General features: G+C 45.1%; 1 protein-coding gene across 1 annotated transcript in view; it reads right to left on the bottom strand.

The window, feature by feature from the left end:
- The window catches only part of rsrc1 (arginine/serine-rich coiled-coil 1), a 185,189-nt gene that overhangs the window by 61,545 nt on the left and 109,550 nt on the right, over positions 1–14,094 (bottom strand). The window lies entirely within an intron of this gene.

The following is a 14,094-nucleotide window of genomic DNA, read 5'->3' as shown; positions in this document are numbered from 1 at the left end:
ACCATAGTACCCTCCAAGCTCATCATTAAGCTCAGGGCCCTGGGTCTGAACCCCGCCCTGTGCAACTGGGTCCTGGACTTCCTGACAGGCCGCCCCCATGAGGTGAATGTAGGAAACAACATCTCCACTTCGCTTATCCTCAACACAGGGGCCCCACAAGGGTGCGTGCTCAGCCTCCTCCTGTACTCCCTTTTCACCCATGATTGCGTGGCCACGCACGCCTCCAATTCAATCATCAAGTTTGCAGACGACACAATATTTATATATTTCTTAATTCCATTCTTTTACTTTTAGATGTGTGTATTGCTGTGAATTGTTAGATACTACTGCACTGTTGGAGGTAGGAACACAAGCATTGCGCTACAACCGCAATAACATCCACTAAATATGTGTATGTGACCATTATTTTTTTTTAATAGCCCCCTATTCCATATAGTGCAGTACTTTTGACCAGGAGCCATAGGGGTCCTTATCATATCAACTTCCTACACAACTAACTCTATAACCACAAGAATCAGAGAGGGGGCAGGAGGGAGTGTGTAGTGTGGATACTACACTCATAAAACAAAAAAGAGGAATCAATTCGACATAAAACCTCTAGTACACAGTCTGTCAATCCACAACAGGAGAAGAAAACCAGCTACCTTCCCAGTCCACCCTCCCTTACTACTCTATAACTGAATCCTATCCCTCTATCCTTCACTCTATCTGGATATCAGTCAATGTGCAACAGTGCCAATCTCAATCAGTCTAATTCGGTTAAGTGAGTCGCGGGTGGAGGGTAGTGCCCCCCCCCCCCCCAGCCTCTTTGATAAAAGCTTATTCAGGTATTTGGGGGGGGCTGCGCGGCGGGCCTGAGCACTTCCCCTTTGAAGGGCATAATTACGATTGTTGACTGGAACAGTGAGGTAATGGGACATAAATCCAGCCAGATCAATGGTAACAGGCCACAAATTACTGACTGTCACTCCTCTATTATCCTTTAAAATAAACACAGAACGAGCCTTTAACTGACGGGAGAGGACGAATTCCGACTTCAGGGGTCTTTTTTTGGAATAGTGTTGTTGTTTTGTTTGTGGTGGTACAAAAACAATGTAACATGGAGGGTGGCTTGGGTTGTTGTCACGTAGGAGAATGAAGCGAAATTACTGAGTTAAGGGAACTCAAAAAAGAGCATTGAATCAAAGCGCTTGCAACATATTTAACTGGGAACTATCCTGTGTGATCTAGCAAGTACACATTGGAACTTCTTTATTCAATGGCTTTGGGCTAAAACATGACTATGTCCTATCTCCAAACAGATTATGAAAATATTTTGAATGTGAAGACTTGTTGTGTGTCTTACGTGCTCTATTGCTCTTCTCAAAACTCTGACAGGACACTTGACCCTATTGAAAAGTTCACTTAGAAACCTCTTACAATAATCAGATCTTGTGACTATTCAGGTATATAGTCAATAATTCATACAACTTATTATGAAAATGATGAATGTGTGTATGATTGGTCTTCTCAAAACTAAAACAGCTCCAATTCAAAGTTATTTTTAAAGCTATTACCTACAATAATCATGATCACAATTAGTTTTTTACCTCTTGTGACTGTTCAGGTACAGTGTGGAGTTCAGGTATGGAGCATCACGCAAGGGGAAACCCCCCTAACTGTTCAAACCCCACACATCTCAGGTCAAGTGCTCTCCCAATAATAACACTACTAGTACAAACTGTTCGGATGACATAGTTATAGTTATTAAAATGGGCTTCCCCTGTGTTTGGGAGGTAGGAGGGGGACATACCTTCAAGGGAAATTCCCTGGTTGCGTCCCAAATGGCACCCGATTCCCTGTGTAATGCACTACTTTTGACAGGTTCCTGGTCAAAAGTAGTGTACCACATAGGGAAAAGGGTGCCATTTGGGACACAACCCCTGTGAGTGTGAGGTAACTACTGTCTGAAGTTTGTGACAACCATGTCCAGAGTAGTGTAGCGCAGCTAATAATCACATAGCTTCAGCTACACAGAGAGCGACTGAGAGAAGGGGATGGAATTGTATGATTGTGATATAGGGACATGGTGAAGATAGAAAATGTACTTACAAGAAAAAAAGGGAGAAGAAAAGTGTGTGTGTCTGTGTGTGTGTGTTCAGTGTGTGTATGTGTATGTGTGTGAGTGTGTGTGTGTGTGTGTGTGTGTGGAGGAGGGCGATGGATATAAAGGGAGCTAAATTCAGAAAGAAGAGAACAGAGAGAGAGGGACGCTCCGTCCTAGTGGTGTCTTAGCGTCTTAGTTACCTCCCCCTTCAGCCCTCTCTCGCCCTCACCCAACTCCTCAACAAAGGGCCGCAGCTCCCTAAACGGGCCGAATTAGCCCATTAGTTCAAGAGGGGTCGAGGTGACACCCCTCCATGTATGTGGTCTGTTCAGCCCACATCTGTTCGGGCCTTGCTAGTTGGCCGATGGACCACTGATGGACCCCTGGAGGGACCCGAGACCCCGAATGCTCCCATTTACTGTGTAAGAATTAGTCAAATCACAGGCCCCTAAGCCTCCCCGCTCCCTATATAGCCCTGTGTGTGTGTTGTGTGTCTTGCTACCGCTTCGCCACCTATTTTGGTTTCAATGGTAAATCAACCAAGGGGACTCCCAACTTGCCCATTTAAAGACCTGTCTGCTTAACGCAAGACACACACGCACACACACAGCCACCCCCCTACACACACACACACAGGCTGTGAAAGACAGTGTTAGTGTTCCAACTACAGCTAGCTGTACCACTAGCAGAGAGGTACTGCCGCTGCTGCTGCCAAGTTCACCACTCTCCTCTGAAGGAATCTTAAGGAGTGTTTGTTTTCTCTGTCATCAATGGTCCCAATAGAGAAAAAAAGGTTTTGATGACCTTTAACCCCACTGGGTCCTTAGTGGGTGTTCCGCAAACACGTCCTATTGATGAGGGGCTAAGGAGGGACTAGCGAGCAGAGGTTTATTTGAGTGGAAGCTGATAGCTTAGTTGCGTCCAAAATGGCACCCACAGGGCTCTGGTCAAAAGTAGTGCCCTATGTGAGTAGGGTGGCATTTGGGACGCAAGCCTTAATGCAGTAGAGGAGCTGAGACATCAGGGAGGACAAGTGTAGAAGTGTGTGTACATGGATATGTGTGTGTATGGGTCTATATGCTCATGTCTGTGTATGTCTTAGAGTGAGAGAGAGATATATTATTTGAGTGTGCGCGTCCGTGCCGGTGCCTGTATATGCGCATCTGTGTTTGATGTACCCGTATGTGTATGCCTTGCGCGTACGTGTGTTTGTGTACACATACAGTGCCTTGCAAAAGTATTCATCCCCCTTGGCGTTTTTCCTATTTTGCTGCATTACAACCTGTAATTTAAATAGATTTTGTGGAATGAAGTGGAATGAAAAAAATAACTTGTTTCAAAACATTATAAAACATAAATAATAATAATAATAATAACGGCAAAGTGGTGCGTGCATATGTACAGTGGGGAAAAAAGTATTCAGTCAGCCACCAATTGTGCAAGTTCTCCCACTTAAAAAGATGAGAGAGGCCTGTAATTTTCTTCATAGGTACACGTCAACTATGACAGACAAATTGAGGGAAAAAAATCCAGAAAATCAAATTGTAGGATTTTTTATGAATTTATTTGCAAATTATGGTGGAAAATAAGTATTTGGTCACCTACAAACAAGCAAGATTTCTGGCTCTCACAGACCTGTAACTTCTTCTTTAAGAGGCTCCTCTGTCCTCCACTCGTTACCTGTATTAATGGCACCTGTTTGAACTTGTCATCAGTATAAAAGACACCTGTCCACAACCTCAAACAGTCACACTCCAAACTCCACTATGGCCAAGACCAAAGAGCTGTCAAAGGACACCAGAAACAAAATTGTAGACCTGCACCAGGCTGGGAAGACTGAATCTGCAATAGGTAAGCAGCTTGGTTTGAAGAAATCAACTGTGGGAGCAATTATTAGTAAATGGAAGACATACAAGACCACTGATAATCTCCCTCGATCTGGGGCTCCACGCAAGATCTCACCCCGTGGGGTCAAAATGATCACAAGAACGGTGAGCAAAAATGCCAGAACCACACGGGGGGACCTAGTGAATGACCTGCAGAGAGCTGGGACCAAAGTAACAAAGCCTACCATCAGTAACACACTACGCCGCCAGGGACTCAAATCCTGCAGTGCCAGACGTGTCCCCCTGCTTAAGCCAGTACATGTCCAGGCCCGTCTGAAGTTTGCTAGAGAGCATTTGGATGATCCAGAAGAGGATTGGGAGAATGTCATATGGTCAGATGAAACCAAAATAGAACTTTTTGGTAAAAACTCAACTCGTCGTGTTTGGAGGACAAAGAATGCTGAGTTGCATCCAAAGAACACCATACCTACTGTGAAGCATGGGGGTGGAAACATCATGCTTTGGGGCTGTTTTTCTGCAAAGGGACCAGGACGACTGATCCGTGTAAAGGAAAGAATGAATGGGGCCATGTATCGTGAGATTTTGAGTGAAAACCTCCTTCCATCAGCAAGGGCATTGAAGATGAAACGTGGCTGGGTCTTTCAGCATGACAATGACCCCAAACACACCGCCCGGGCAACGAAGGAGTGGCTTCGTAAGAAGCATTTCAAGGTCCTGGAGTGGCCTAGCCAGTCTCCAGATCTCAACCCCATAGAAAATCTTTGGAGGAAGTTGAAAGTCCGTGTTGCCCAGCGACAGCCCCAAAACATCACTGCTCTAGAGGAGATCTGCATGGAGGAATGGGCCAAAATACCAGCAACAGTGTGTGAAAACCTTGTGAAGACTTACAGAAAACGTTTGACCTGTGTCGTTGCCAACAAAGGGTATATAACAAAGTATTGAGAAACTTTTGTTATTGACCAAATACTTATTTTCCACCATAATTTACAAATAAATGCATTAAAAATCCTACAATGTGATTTTCTGGAGAGAAAAAAATCTCATTTTGTCTGTCATAGTTGACGTGTACCTATTATGAAAATTACAGGCCTCTCTCATCTTTTTAAGTGGGAGAACTTGCACAATTGGTGGCTGACTAAATACTTTTTTTCCCCCACTGTATTCACCCCCTTTGCTATGAAGCCCCTAAATAAGATCTGGTGCAACCAATTACCTTCAGAAGTCACATAATTAGTGAAATAAAGTCCACCTGTGTGCAATCTAAGTGTCACATGATCTGTCACATGATCTCAGTAAATATACACCTGTTCTGAAAGGCCCCCGAGTCTGCAACACCACTAAGCATGGCGCACCACCAAACAAGCGGCACCATGAAGACCAAGGAGCTCTCCAAACAGGTCAGGGACAAAGTTTTGGAGAAGTACAGATCAGGGTTGGATTATAAAAAACATATCAGTAACTTTGAACATCCCACAGAGCACCATTAAATCCATTATTCAAAAATGGAAAGAATATGGCACCACAACAAACCTTCCAAGAGAGGGCTGCCCACCAAAACTCATGGACCAGGCAAGGAGGGCATTAATCAGAGAGGCAACAAAGAGACCAAAGATTACCCTGAAGGAGCTGCAAAGCTCCACGGCGGAGATTGGAGTATCTGTCCATAGGACCACTTTAAGCCGTGGCCAGAAAAAAAGCCATTGCTTAAAGAAAAAAATAAGCAAACACGTTTGGTGTTCGCCAAAAGGCATGTGGGAGACTCCCCAAACATATGGAAGAAGAGACAAAAATTGAGCTTTTCGGCCATCAAGGAAAACGCTATGTCTGGCGCAAACCTAACACCCCGAGAACACCAGCCACACAGTGAAGCATGCTGGTGGCAGCATCATGCTGTGGGGATGTTTTCCATCGGTAGGTACTAGGAAACTGGTCAGAATTGAAGGAATGATGGATGGCGCTAAATACAGGGAAATTCTTGAGGGAAACCTGTTTCAGTCTTCCAGAGATTTGAGACTGGGACGGAGTTTCACCTTCCAGCTGGACCCTAAGCATACTGCTAAAGCAACACTTGAGTGGTTTAAGGGGAAACATTTAAATGTCTTGGAATGAAAAAATATTTTGCATCTTCAAAGTGGTAGGCATGTTGTGTAAATCAAATGATACAAACCCCCAAAAAATCAATTTTAATTCCAGGTTGTAAGGCAACAAAATAGGAAAAATGCCAAGGGGGGTGAACACTTTCGCAAGCCACTGTATATCGGTCTTTCTATAAACTAGGGTACCAGTGAGGATTTCCTACGCTGGACAACTTGTTAAAGCTGTTGATAAGTCATTTTTTCATGTTTACATTTAAGTCATTTAGCAGACGCTCTTATCCAGAGTGACTTACAAATTGGTGCATTCAACTTAGGATAGCCAGTAGGACAACCACCACTGGGGGGTGTAGAAGGATTACTGTTATACTATTCCAGGTATTCCTTAAAGAGGTAGGGTTTCAAGTGTCTCCGGAAGGTGGTCAGTGACTCCGCTGTCCTGGCGTCGTGGGGGAGCATGTCATTACATTAATCATATCTATATTCAATACAATTCACAAGTTGATTTAAACCCTTTATCATGGTTGGTGTCTTGACGGATTTGTCAAAAATTTTGTGACAGAAAATATTACTTTTTGGTCCTTGCATTTATCATATATTAAGAGTTAATAAGTTCAATTAGACATTGAACTTGAACCCTGTAAGAATCCTGTATCTAGCTGTCGGACAGTTTTTTGTATTGAGATCTCAGAAATTCAGTGTAACTACATAACATTTCGTGTCTCCTTATGTTACGGGCTGAAAACATTTATCATGGTCACACAAATCCAAAATAATAAATGAGATTGCAAAATCTTATGCTTCTAACTGAAAGAGTCACCTTACCTTGATACTTAAAACCTAAATTGATACTGTCATTAACATGGTTCTTCAATAATTATGCATAATACTTGTTGGATGCGCATTTGGTGTCCAGCTGATTAGTTAATGCTTTTTTTTTTTTTTTGGGGGGTTCTATATTAGTACAATTGTATAACATTGAAGTCCTTGAAAACTACAATTAAGTGCTTGAAAAAGTCCTTGAATTTGACTTGCCAATGTCTGTATGAACCCTGCTTAAAGGATGTATCGTCCTATGCTGTTTAAATATAGATGGCGTTATGGGGCAATTTGCATATATTCCGTTTTATTCCTCTAAGTACACATGTGGATCTGCATGAAAATCCTTTTTACTTTTGTTTCAAACCATTTAGAAATGTTTATCCCAATGTCACACATTGGCCCTATTACTTCTGAACAAAAATATAAACGCAACATGCAACAATTTCAACGATTTTCTGAGTTACAGTTCATATAAAGAAATCAGTCAATTGAAATAAATTAAGACCTAATCTATGGATTTCACATTACTAGGCAAGGGCACAGCCATGGGTGGGCCTGGGAGGGCATAGGCCCACCCACTGAGGAGCCAGGCCCAGCCAATCAGAATGAATTTTCCACCACAAAGGTGCTTAGAAACAGAAATACTCTTCAGCACCCAGCCCCCACCACTTTTATTGTCCCCAGCATAAGGTGCACCTGTGTAATGATCATGCTGTTTAATCAGCTTCTTGATATGTCACACCTGTCAGGTGGACGGATTATCTTGGCAAAGGAGAAATGCTCACTAACAGGGATGTAAACAAATTTGTGCAAATATTTGACAGAAATACGCTTTTTGTAGTTATGGAAAATGTATGGGATCTTTTATTTCAGCTCATGAAACATAAGACCAACACTTTACATGTTGCGTTTATATTTTGGTTCAGTATAGGAAGACCCATATGTGTGTTCACGTGCATGTGTGTATTGATGTGTCTTTCAGAAGGAGTAGGTGGAGAGTAGAGAGTAGTATAGAATAGTAGAAGAGAGAGAAGAGAGGCACATGTGTCTGAGGGGAGTGAATGAGCAACAGAAGCCCATCTAAAGGCCTAATGTTGACACTGGGGATTAGTGGGCAAAGACACAGAGACACAGGGGAGAAATATCACGCCACACAGGGCATATGTGGGAACCTGGCTGTCACTCTCACACACACATGTTTGCGCACACACTAGTGCATGTGAACACTACACACACAAACATACGTGCACGTGTACAAAAACACATACACGTGACTATCGCATGCATGCGCGCGAGCACGCACGCACACACACACCCACACCCACACACCCACAGACAGACAATGTTTTGGGGAAAAAATAAATCCTCTTGAATTGATTAGATTAGCGTGTCTGTGTGCGTGATTGAGAGGGGAATAGCCGAAAAAACAAGGGGTGTGGATGAATCCCCCCCCAGCTCAATGCTCAGGCCAGGCAGGAAGTGACCCATAAACATATCTTTCCAGCTCTTTCATAAGGGGCCAGTGTTGCCCCCCTACTACCCTCCCTTACCACCCCCCAGGCCCCAGTGAGCACTAAGCGGGCCAGCGGCCCAGCCGAGAGCGCTCATTACAGGCCCACAGAGCCCACAGAGCTCCCGCTCAACAAAGGCCTGAGAGGCTTTAGCCAGGGGATGATCTGCTTTCTACTGACTAGAGAGAGTCCTGGAGTCCATCGAGTGACAAAGAGAGGCACAGAGGGGAGGATGGGAGGAGGAGGGGGAGGGAGGGGTGAGGGCAAGCGGGTGGCTTTAAGGATCTCTGGGGAGGCAGGAAGGAGAGAGAGAGAAAGACTGGCGGGCGCTCAGAGAGGAGAGGAAAGGAGGAGAGAGCAGGGGCTTAAGCGACGGCGGGCAGGCGACGACGTCAGAACATTAACATTCACAAACCAACATCTGCTCTACCACACACACTGGAACAAAGACAGAGAGCGAGAGATGGAGGGAGGGAGAGATGGAGGGGGAGAAAAGGAGAGGGGGCGAGAGAGAAACAACATAACGAGAGCGAGAGAGCGAGAGAGAGAGCGAGAGAGCGAGAGAGAGAGAGAGAGAGAGAGAGAGAGAGAGAGAGAGAGAGAGAGAGAGAATGGGAGAGAATGGGAGATGGTTTGTTTCTGGACTCTGTCATCATCCTACATGTGCTTCCCTATCAATTAGAGAATCCACTCAGTGGCTAAAAGGGTGAATGGTGTAGAGACAACAGATGCTCCTAATTTAGTGACAATTCATAGATAAACACACACACGGACAAACGCACGCAAGCACAAACACGTGAATGGCTCGCATGCATGCACGCAGACAGACAGACAGACAGACAGACAGACAGACAGACAGACAGACAGACAGGCCATGCTCATTACAGTGACATTAGAATTACAAGGCCTAGCTTCTGGTGATCAGTCAGGGCCTGAAGCACAGAGGGACCCTAGAACAGTCAATGTTCAGTGTGTTCTGTGTTCTGTTGTGTTTGTGTGTGTGTGTGTGTGTGTGTGCGTGCATGTGTACATTACCCCAAATTCACCAGACCACACCTAAACAGCTAAGAGATCCAGCCTTAACTCAGCCCCCAAAATAGATCTGTGTCCCAAATGGCACCCTAGGTCCTATATATATAGCCCCCTATACCCTATGTACAGTACATATAGGAAATAGGGTGACATAAGGACGTAGCCCTACTCATTGCAATCCCTCCATGTCATGAACCAGAGTCTAATAGATGTTTCAATCCTTTGAAGGATGTGTTTTCAATCACAGCTAATACACCACTGGACATCCTCAATACTGGGACCCAGCTGGGCCTGGAGACGGGATAAGAAGTATGGATAGGGCCTGAATGGCTAGTCCAACTCCACATCTAAAAGACACGTGTGTACGTGCAATCCCACACACGCACATGCACGAACGCACACGTGCACGCGCCCACACGCAAGTACCCACACACACCCCACAAACTACCATCCACCCCCCCACACACACAGACACCTCCCCAAACACATTTACGTGTAGCTCAGTTGGTAGAGCATGGCGTTTGCAACGCCAGGGTTGTGGGTTCGATTCCCACGGGGGGCCAGTATGAAAATAACTAAACATGTATGCACTCACTAACTGTAAGTCACTCTGGATAAGAGCGTCTGCTAAATGACTAAAATGTAACAAAATGTAAAATTTTAGTCATTTAGCAGACGCTCTTATCCAGAGCGACTTACAGGAGCAATCAGGGTTAAGTGCCTTGCTCAAGGGCACATCGACAGATTTTTCATCTAGTCAGGTCGAGGATTGGAACCAGCAACCTTTCAGTTACTGGCCCAACACTCTTAACTGCTAGGCTACCTGCCGCCCGCCCACACACACACACACACACACACACACACACACACACACACACACACACACACACACACACTTGCCAAGCTGTGTGTCTTCCAGTGGATCAGCAGTGCAGGTGTCAGTACTGGCCCTACCTCAAGAGACACTGGTTGTATCCCAAATGGCACCCAATTACCTATATAGTGCACTACTTTTGACCAGGGCTCATAAAGGAAATAGGGTGCCTTTTGGTCAAAACTAGTGCACTATATAGGAGAACGGGGTGCCGTTTGAGGAGCACCTACTGCCTTGGAAATGAGAGGGATTCATTCGGGGTGAGAAGGCCTGAGAAGGAATGGAGGGATTCACAGACTAAAGTCAAGCATGGCCCAGCTCACAGGATCACCGCCAGACAGATGGAGAGAGAGAAAGAGAGAGAGAGAGAGAGAGAGAGAGGAGAGAGAGAGAGAGAGAGAGAGAGAGAGAGGGAGAATGAAAGAGAGAGAAACAGAAAGAGAAAAAAGAGAGAGAGAAAGAGAGAGTACATTAAAGAGTAGAAACAGAGAGAGATCCAAGATCCTGCCCAAATCTGCCGAGGCGTCGGAGGAATGACATCCACATTAGAATGTCGACTGAAAGAGTGCGGCGGCCGGGTTCCTTTCTATTGGGTCATAAAAGGCTTATTACGGATCTGGTTCTGTGGAGAGAAGAGGAAAGCCAGAGACACGGTGGGTGCATTAAACACGCTGTGTGTGCGCATCTGGCCGTCTGTTATCCGCTCTGCAGCCCAGAGGTGAACTGCACTTAAACCCGGGGTTCTTTTATGACGGCCCGCTGGCATTATGAGAACATTAGTATCACGCGGGGGGGGGTGGTAGGGTGGAGGTCCTGAGTATGAAATAATATACACACAAGCACACACACACACACACACACACACACGGACTATAGCCTCTCTCTCAGACAGAGAGAGGCATCATTATTAGCACACGGCCATGCAGGCGAGGCCAGGGAGACGATAGGAGCCTGGTATCCACTGACACTCAGGAGTAACGCTCCCTTCCAGTGACACTCACTGTCAGCCTATGATCTACACACACTCACCAGACAACGTTATGGGGCTGGGATGATGATGACATCATTCAAGTAAATACTGTGGATTCTACAGGTATAGTAAGTACATTTCACAGAACAGTATAAAGAAGAGAGTTTTCCCCTTGCCGATGAAAGAATAGGAAAAACTCCTGGCCCTCCGTAAAAGACACTTGCTGACACTTTCCCAAACTTCCCAGAAATCGCAGTTGGAAGATTCTTGGAATCAGAATGCAATAACCAGGAAATCCAAGAATCCTCCAAATAGGATTTCTGAAACACATGGTTGAAAGTAGTGCACTATAGGGTGCCATTTGGGAGACAGACAAGTTGTGTTGCCGTATCAGTGTTCATATTAACCCAATATTAAACACAGGCCGCTGATCAGCAGCAGTGACAGTGCCATATAAAGACCAATTACTCAACTCCAGACACTCAACACAGCCACAGAAGCACCATTCATATCCAACGGAAATGAGGAAAACATGGAGACTGGGATGGCTGGCCAGCATTCATCCTCTCTCTCTCTTCCTCCATCTCTTTCTCTCGTTTCCTTCCTCTCTCTCTCTCTCTCTTCCCATCGTTTCCTTCTACTCTCTGTCACTCAATCTTTCTTTCTGCCTCCTCTATTCCTCCTCTCTTCCCTTATCTCTCAATTTTTTCTCTACATCCCTTTCTCATCCCCCCTCTCACTCTTTAGTGTCACGTCTCAACAATACATCCAATAGTTCCACTGGGTTTGGCCCATGCAGCATACAGCTAGCTTGGTTGTGTGTGTGTGTGTGTGTGTGTGTGTGTGTGTGTGTGTGTGTGTGTGTGCGCGCGTGTGTCTGTCTGTCTGTCTGGGACTTGGATGTTTAGGATGTCTTTCACAGGCCTGTACAGCAGAGTGGGGTGGGAGGTTCCGAGATGATGCATGGCTGTCGGGGCCTTTCATATGTTTCCTGTGACACACACACACACACACCTAATTGCATGCACACACACACGCACAGACACACACACACACTATCTCTCTCTCTCTAAAACACATGCACACACCTACACGCGCTCTCACACACACACTATCTCTCTCGCTCTCACACACTCTCCCTCTCAAATTAAAAACCACATGGCCTGACTGTAAACACACCGCAGTGATTCACAATAAGACTCCTCAAAAGACATAGTCTAATGTACAGTGCCTTCGGAAAGTATTCAAACCCCTTGACTTTTTCCAGATTTTGTTACATTACAGCTTAATTTTTAAATTTATTAAATTGATTTTTTCCCCCTCATCAATCTACACACAATACCCCATAATGACAAAGCAAAAACAGGTTTTTAGAAATGTTAGCAAATTTATTAAAAAGAAACTGTAATATCACATTTACCTAAGTATTCAGACCCTTTACTCAGTACTTTGTTGAAGCACCTTTGGCAGCGATTACGGCCTCGAGTCTTCTTGGGTATGACGCTACAAGCTTGGCACACCTGTATTTGGGGAGTTTCTCCCATTCTTCTCTGAAGATACTCTCAAGCTCTGTCAGGTTGGATGGGGAGCGTCACTACACAGCTATTTTCAGGTCTCTCCAGAGATGTTAGTCCGGGTTCAAATCTAGGCTCTGGCTGGGCCACTCAAGGACATTCAGAGACTTGTCCCGAGCAGGTTTTCATCAAGGATCTCTCTGTACTTTGCTCCGTTCATCTTTCCCTCGATCCTGACTAGTCTCCCAGTCCCTGCCGCTGAAAACATCCCCACAGCATGATGCTGCCACCACCATGCTTTACCATATGGATGATGCCAGGTTTCCTCCAGACGTGACGCTTGGCCAAAGAGTTCAATCTTGGTTTCATCAGACCAGATAATCGTATTTCTCATGGTCTGAGAGTCCTTTAGATGCCTTTTGGCAAACTCCAAGCGGGCTGTCATGTGTCTTTTACTGAGGAGTGGCTTCCGTCTGGTCACTACCATAAAGGCCTGATTGGTGGAGTGCTGCAGAGATGGTTGTTTCTGGAGCTCTGTCATGAGATGGGAGAACCTTCTGGAAGGTTCTCCCATCTCCACAGAAGAACTCTGGAGCTCTGTCAGAGTGACCATCAGGTTCTTGGTCACCTCGCTGCTCTTGGTCCTCGATTGCTCAGTTTGGCCGGGCGGCCAGCTCTAGGAAGAGTCTTGGTGGTTCCAAACTTCTTCCATTTAAGGATGGTGGAGGCCACTGTGTTCTTGGGGATCTTCAATGCTTCAGACATTTTTTGGAAGCCTTCCCCAGATCTGTGCCTCGACACAATCCTGCCTCGGAGCTCTACGGACAATTCTATCAACCTCATGGCTTGATTTTTGCTCTGACATGCACTGTCAACTGTGGGACCTTATATAGACAGGTGTGTGCCTTTCCAAATCATGTCCAATCAATTGAATTTACCACAGGTGGACTCCAATCATGTTGTAGAAACATCTCAAGGATGATCAATGGAAACAGGATGCACCTGAGCTCAATTTTTTGTCTCATAGGAAAGGGTCTGAATACTTATGTAAAGAAGGTATCTGTTTTTTATTTGTAATACATTTGGAAAAAAAAATCTAAAAACCTGTTTTCGCTTTGTCATTATGGGGTATTGTTTGTAGATTGATGAGGAAATGTTATTGAATCCATTTTCGAATAAGGCTGTAACGTAACAAAATGTGGAAAAAGTCAAGGGGTCTGAATACTTTTTAAATGCACTGTATACACGCTTGTCTACAGTACGAACATGGGGCTGAAGTAGTGGGAGAAATAGAGACTGGGCGGCTAGTCTGGTGTGTATGAGTACGGGGGTCCCGTGTGGCTCA

This window comes from Coregonus clupeaformis, chromosome 5 (assembly GCF_020615455.1).
Source record: "Coregonus clupeaformis isolate EN_2021a chromosome 5, ASM2061545v1, whole genome shotgun sequence".
In the NCBI taxonomy this organism is placed as follows: domain Eukaryota; kingdom Metazoa; phylum Chordata; class Actinopteri; order Salmoniformes; family Salmonidae; genus Coregonus; species Coregonus clupeaformis.
This window is presented reverse-complemented; position numbering and strand designations above follow the sequence as displayed.